Source organism: Cheilinus undulatus, linkage group 6 (assembly GCF_018320785.1).
Source record: "Cheilinus undulatus linkage group 6, ASM1832078v1, whole genome shotgun sequence".
Classification (NCBI taxonomy): Eukaryota; Metazoa; Chordata; class Actinopteri; order Labriformes; family Labridae; genus Cheilinus; species Cheilinus undulatus.
The window spans coordinates 33,863,563-33,871,561 of NC_054870.1; positions in this window are offsets into that span (position 1 = coordinate 33,863,563).

The window sequence follows — 7,999 nt, forward strand, 5'->3', positions numbered from 1 at the left end:
CCGCTAATCACTGCAATTTCATCTGGGGATGTAGGCAGAGTTGTCCCTTCATGCCCTCGGGCGGAGTGTTTATCTTTGTTTTAGATTAGTATAATTGTTGCCTGTTGTGCAGAGATCACTGCTAGGATTCCTTTGCTCATGCAGGGTTTTTTTTGGATTGTTGTTGTTTTTAATGTTACACACTTTTGCACCATGTATGAAGTTATCACTTGAAGTGTCACTTCTTGCCTGCAAAATTGACAGCATTGTGTCTTGAGACAGGTAATTGTTCAACATTAAAACTTTGCCTTTGTCTTATCGTTGGATGCAGGAATGCAAGTCTGTTATAACACGTTTAAAGGAACATCATGAAGTGTAACTGCAGAAGAGTAAAGAGGTGCATGAAAGTGCACTGATTACTACACCACTTCATTGCTTCAATCCAAGATTTATCAAAAACAGTTTTATTTAGAATAGTTTATGTCTTTGTAGGAACACAGTATGGGGTGAATAGGTCTTGTAACTTCTGTTTTGGTGCTAAGAATGATATAAGTAATCCACAATCACAAGTTCAAAATCATCTCAATTATTATACATATATTTAGCTGTTCTGTTACTTTTTTACTTTATTATTTCCCATGTTTTTAATTAAAAATTATATATATATATATATATATATATATATATATATATATACACACAGTGCTTAACAAATGTATTAGACCACCTGTCATATTTGTCTCAGAGACCATCTAGCATCATGAAGGGCTTTAATGAGGACTCTTTCATTTTCAGTGAGCGCTCCATGTTTTACCATGTTGAACAGGAATGAGGAATTTCAAACTGAATTCACCTTTTTATACCCAAATTTTAGCCAGCTCACTGGGCTTCTCTGAGAAGTCAGAAATGAATCAAGCATAACATTTAACCACTTAAACTAATTTTTCTCTTCAGGAATGCAAGTAAATAATTATAATTTGACATATTAATCAAGAAATAATAATGTGCTTTACTATGTTTTCAGTTTTGTTGTAAAACAGTAAATTTGAAAATTCATGGATAACAATAATAATTATATTTTAGCATTAAAAATATCATTTTGGTTAAAGAGTTTCTGCATATTGGTGTATTAACCATTGCAGAAACAAAAAATGATTTTGGTAATTACCAATGCTGTTAATTTAGGGCAGCTGTGGCATAAACCTTACTTTGGGTGGTGGTCTAATAAATTTGTATATATATATATATATATATATATATATATATATATTTGGATGGTTTTGTACTCTATTTACCAAAAACTTTGTGTTCCTCTTGTCTGAAATAAAAAAATCCTAATAGACCCAAACAATTTAAAAGAATACCCTTGAAGATCCCTTAAAACTCCTTCCTTAAAACAATCATAGTCATATAAGTTTAATAAAAACATCCAGAAATCTAAAAACAAGTATATTCAATCATTATTTTAAAATTCTGAAATTAAAAGTGCTGCCTAAAAGTAATAAAAGATCATATAAAACTGACTGCAGGCGTCCTTAATATGGCGGCTGCTGCAGATTAGTTTCAGAAGATTCCTTCAACATCCAAACAGATGATGTCACCAAGGCTTCATCCAATACTTTCTCCCATCTCTGACACACAAGGTCATGATTATCCATTAACACTCTGAAGGCAGAGGCTGCTTATAAAGAGACCATCAGTACTAACTACACACATTCATGACGTGGCATTGAGAGCAGTCTGGGGTTAAGTGTCTAGCCGAGGCCACACTGACATGAGACCGCTGGAGCTGAGGATTGACCTTCCGGTCTAAAGTACACCAACTTTACCACTGAACCACAGCAGCCACTTGGGGTCAGACTGTGGGGTATTGAGTATAAATAATGATGTTTCAATTCCTTGTTTCAAATAGAGATGTTCTTCTATAAGAACACTCACTTGTACATTCAAATAAGTCTGCAGTAACATTTCCATGTTTTCTTGTCTGCCTTTAAAATCAGACTGTGCAGAAACAATTTGACTGTGTCAGCTGTCAAATGATAACATTTGTCTAGTCATTAAAGTCTTCCCAAATAATCTTTTATTCTAGATTCTCAGTTGTGAGGATTTGATGTCAGCTAGTTTATGTGAAATGGTATTTTGCATATTAAGTACGTGTCCCAATGATTTTGCACATTAAATAGTTACATATGTAATAAATTGGCACATACACAAAAGAATTTCAAGTGCAGATATGTCACGCCTCATTTTATATGACTAACTGTTTTTGTACAACCACATATAAGTGTGTTTTGCAAACCTGGCAGATAAGGAAGAGTAATCAGATAAGACATTGGCAACCACATGAAAGCGGCTTTCACACAATGAGTTTATGACAATTTAGGTCATAAAACAAGTGGAATCCCACTAACCTACAATCCCACAACATGAAACATCCTTTCAGCCAAACAAAATAAGTGACACACCGCAGCTAAAGCACAAAAAACATTTACCCAGTTGATAACCAAGAGAAATTAGGTCAAAAAAGGGGTTATGTCTGAGAGCGCACTTGTATAATTCTTCACAAAATACACAATGTAAGGAATTATTTATTTTATATGCAAGGGGGGTATGTACCTTTTTTGTTAGACTTGCTGTGGGGATCTTTAATGTCACAATAATTAGTAACACTTTATTTGAAGTGGTATGCATCAGACTGACATGACACCTGTCACTGACATGAAGGAGGCTTTATTACATGTCATTCAGTCAATTATGTCACCTTTAATGCATTAAATTAAGAGCATACCTACTTCTACATACACCACTACACCACTGGACATCCCAAATCTAGAGAGGACATTTCAGTGTTCCTTCCACTCTGTCGCGTTGCCCTGCAAGATTTTTCCTTTCTTGGAGAGCCACACAAGTGACAACTGGATCTTACCCCACTCTTCTCTGTTGTTTCCTGTCGTTATGCTAGGCTGAGACAGCTGGAAGAGCCTTACCTTACTGTACAAAGAAGCAAAAAGAGATCAAACAATGTTGACTTTGCATTAAAGGTGACGTAACTGACTGAATGATAAGACAACATTCATAAATGTTCATAAAGCCTCCTTCATGTTAATGACAGGTGTCATGTCAGTCTTATGCATACCTTTCAAAAAAGCTGTTACCCAATGATTTACTGTATTCCAGGATTGAATAAACTTTAAAAAAAATAGATCACATCATTGCTGATTCAATGCTCCCATTTTGACCTGCAACTGAAAACACAACAGACAGTGAAAATCAGAACAACAGCACAAAAATAACTGCAGCCTGCAAGCTAATGTAAGTGTTCAACCATTTAGTGAGCAAACTATCATATATATCATAAATATTGTATGTAGTTGGTTTTATTGCCTGAAAGTGCAGCTGGGGGTAGATGTCAGACAAGATAATGATTGAATACTGCATGAGCAGTTTTTTCCACACTAAGGGTTAATCAAAAGTTACTCATTAGAATTTTTAAGGAAGTTCAGTTCAGTTTCAGTTTATTCACAAAATCAATAAAAATGCAAATAATCAGTCACATTAATTAATAAAAGATTGTTAAAAATTAGTTGTGTTAACATAAAAATTTTAAAACAGCCATTTCAGCTTTGGTTGTTGTAATTGAAAAGTACTCAACTGATCGAACAAATTTGTAATTGTACTCAAATTATTTGACAATCATCTCTTTATCTTCATCCCTTTTCCAGAATGCCTTTAGGCATTAGACACTTTTGCACCATGGGTGAAGTTGCTGACTAGGTTAGAAAAGTGCGAGCTGTGGGGAGCACTTACCAGACACAATGAATGATATATTGAACATGATGGCGGAGGCATTCAGTGTACATCTCTCAGCTACTGAGACTTGTAGTCACTTGGATTAGTCTACCTAGAGTGGTGTAGATGTTAAGGATTTAAGTATGGGATAGGAAAAAAGGAAAAATTGTAGCAGAAGGAGAAGATAGTATTATGAAGTGTACTTGAACATGTTTTTTTGAGTTGGATTTAAGCAGAATGTCTAAGTGTAGAAAAGTTTCAACACTAGTTTAACTTAAAAAAGGTTAAGTTAACCCAACAGAAATGTATGAGTAAAACTGAGTTGATATAACGTCAAAGTAATTACATTTGACTCAGAGGAACTGTATTCATACAACTTGTTCATTTGAGTTGGGAAAACTTAATTCAATTCAGTTGTGTGTTACCACTTGAAGTAAATGCTCAAGTTCATCCAGCTATTCACTTTTTCAGTGTGTTTAGACTAATCAGAGATCCTCAGCAAGAGGTTCTGGATTGAACATATTTAAGTAGCAGCTGTTCTCTCAAGCTCTTTTTTGAAGATAGACAAGATGGAAAACATTTCTATTGTGCTTTCAAGCTCATCCAGATTTGTAGACCTCTGCAGGTCACCCTAAAACTTTTCAGCTTATAGTTCTTACCTATTAGAAGCTGTTTGTTCCTTGTGTAATGTGCATGAGGGGGAGCAAGCATTGTGAAAGATGTTAAACTCAGGATGGATTAAGAGGAGATAAATAATCCCATTTTGTGTACAGTTGGTCACCAAAATAAATCAATATCCTCTCTTAGTTCTTCCAGGACCCATAAAAAATACTAATGGTATAGTTGAAACTGTATTATCTGCAGAGTCTTTTTAGTTCTGGATCAGTAGGAAAGCATTAAATTAAATTAAAATTAATAAATTATATTTTCTATCATTTTTTGATTTGCAAGCCTAAAAACCAACAAGTAAAGAGCGGCTCTTGATCTTGCTGGTTTGTGTTTTTAATGTACAAGAAAAATGGCTGCCATGTGTATGCTGAATAGTATTTCGTCTAAATTGTGCATCATGAGAGAGATTAACAGCCAGCACAGACATGACACATGGCCTTTACTGTGCCCCCCCGCACACCTACATTTGATGAAAGAACTGGCACCCTCACTCAGTGTCTCACATAGCCTCTAGATTCTATAAACTCATACCAGTTCAGTAACTTCATGTAGCTGAGGAGCAAGAACAGTATTTCACGTCAGCTTTTCAAAAGTTTGAAATAAAGCCAACGACCTCCTGACTCACACATAATTATGCTCAACCCTCAGCCCAGCAAGATTCAGCCATATAAAATGTAAAAAATCCCCATTCCCTGGGGTGTGTAGTATAAGGTTGCCAACTTTTGATGCTCAAGTTGAGGCAGGATAATGTTTTAATTCACACCTTTCTGCTCGCGGCGATAGAAAAACAAAATTACACTGAAGTAGGACATAGCCACAAGTTTCACTTCATAACAGTCTTGACAGCCGATAAACACGGCATCTGTCTGAACAAGTTCTAAATAAATCCTTTCATAGAGATGAATCAACTGATGAGAAGGGGTGAGTCACAAATGAGTCGACCCTAGAAACATAGGATATACAAGGTACACAGATATAATGGTGAAGTTTTCCAAAAGCAAGCAAAGTATTTTACTGTAGGTTAATTTCTCACTTCATCACTTTATCTGCTTAAATAATAGATCTGGCTTTCTCTTTTTTATCCTGTTGAAACTATCCCATAAAATACCTCTCTGAGACCTGGAAATAATTACACAAAATGACTTGTATATCATAATCAAACATGCATCTCCTATGTGTCATGAATATGGGGATACAAAAGTTTTTAGAAGTGTATAAATATCGAAAACTGGACAATTAGATCCTTTTTGCAGCTTTACAAGTATGTATCTGTTCTGACAGACAACAGAGAAATGAGGTACTAATGAAGAAAGACAGAAGTAAGAAAGAAAGGGAGCATTGTGGAGGGTCACTACCCAACAAAATAACTGAGAGAATATTTGATTGGGATTTGTGTGAGGTGAATTTTTTGTAAATTATTTTCTAGGAGAGTTGATCAAAAGAAAAATAAAACTCAGTGGAATTTAGAAAAGTGTAGATCTCAAGTCTAGCTTAAATTTTCAAATGATAAAAGAAATCTTGCAGAAGCCACAACTGAGAAGTTATTGTTGATTTAAGATGGATTATAAATGTGAAAAATATAGTGTGTTAAGTATAATATGCCAAAAGTCCAAAAAAATGTATGCTATTTGTTTAGCAGCAGGTATCTAGCCATTTTAAGTGATATCAACTTAATTTTACTAGTACATTTATTTTAAGTTGACTTGCAAATGTCCCTTATTTCTATCCCATACTATAATCTTTAGCATTTATACCACTCAAGGTAAGCCACCTTAAGTGACCCAAATCACAATTAGTGATGGGCCATTCGTGAACGAGCTGGTTCAAAGAGCGAAGTCTTTTACGTGAACAATAAGAGCCGGATCCTGTTCAAGAGCTGTTTTATATTTTTATAAATATCATCATAATTGTTATTTTTATTTCGATATAGATTATGTGTGTCTGTGTTATTTGATTGAGTAGCAGGGATGATTTTTTATCCACACCATGCAATTTTATGTCAGGTGGGTCATACATCCCAGCCAGTGAGCAGATTTCATCTGACCCACAAGGTGCTTTGGGGAGATGGTAAATTTTGAAAAATAATTATATGATATTTTCATCAATTTTAAAAATTAAGCACAGTTGGAGTAAAACACCTGCCCAAATATCAATCATATGTTATAAAATTGCAAAAATTGGCAGGCCAAATGAAGCCAAACAGGTACCTGAATGAAGAGCCATTTGGGAGCTGAAAGATCTGACTCTTTTTAGTGAGCTGAGCCAAATGAGCTGGATTACTGAAAAGAGTCAAAATTCCCATCACTACTTAAAAGGGGACATATTATGCAAAAATCACTTTCTCAGGCTTTTCTAAAAAGATTATTTGCCCCTGGCCTGTCCACAATCCCCTCAAATACCAGAAAAATCCATTTCCTTCCACCCTCTCTTTCTCCCCCTTTCAGAAAATGTGTGCTGAAACAAGCCGTTCTAAGACTTTACCCTCATGATGTCACATGGGGAGTAAGCACCCGCCCCCAGGTTTGGCTGGCCCTCCCCACTTGGAAGAAAATTCCACACTCCTCTCCTGATCTCGTTCTGAGCAGGGCTGAAACAGAGGGGATTTTAGACATGCAAAAATCCAATAATGGAGTGTCTTTTTCAGCAACAAATGCAATCTTAACAAATTGTAATTGCTCCCCACAGGCAGACTTCTCTAACTGAGTTAGTAACTTCAGTCATGGTGCAACTGTGTCTAATGCCCAAAGGGATTCTGGGAAACTTTACAAAATAGGGGGTAACTGTGAAATATTTTGAGTAAAACTACAAAAAAATACTTAAAATGATTTAGAACTGTTTGCTGAGAATTAAAATATGTTCTTTCAACTCAGAAAAATAAAGCTGAAACAGCCTGTTTGGGTTTTGTGCTAACTCAATGCATTCTTTTTTTAAACCTCTTCAACTGTTCGCAGCAGTGTATACGTGGGAGTATACCCCCTTACTTTTTTTTTTTTTTTTTTAATAGATAGTAGACCCACTTCTAAACACTACATAAATTAGGAGTATACCCACTTCTGCACACACCACTACACTACTGACTGTTTGGTCTTACCGTGTTACAGTGGTCTTATAAATCAAAGTTGTAAATAATGCTTATTCAATTTTAACATGTCCTCTGTGTCATGTCTTATTAAAAAAACTTTGTTTAAAAAGTTAATTATCTATTATTTTCAATATGCAGTATTGATGCATGAGCCCAATCAATTGCTGTTGAAGTTTATCTATTTTTTGTTGTTTTAATCAGGATTTTGCATCTGTAGGGGTTACATTGGTATACAGTTTATAAACTTGTCTTTTGTCAGTCAGTTCATTCTATCATGGAGTGTTTTAATCTGGAGGTGGTTGATGCCTTTTCAGATATTCTTCTATTTTTCGTTACCATCAAAAGTTGTCAATATGGAAAAACAGACTTTCTATAACAAAAAAGATACACTGAACGTAATGAATGATTGACAAGGGAGATCGTTTATGTAAAAACCTGCACCGTTAATACAGACTTTATAAAATACAGTTAGAACGATGA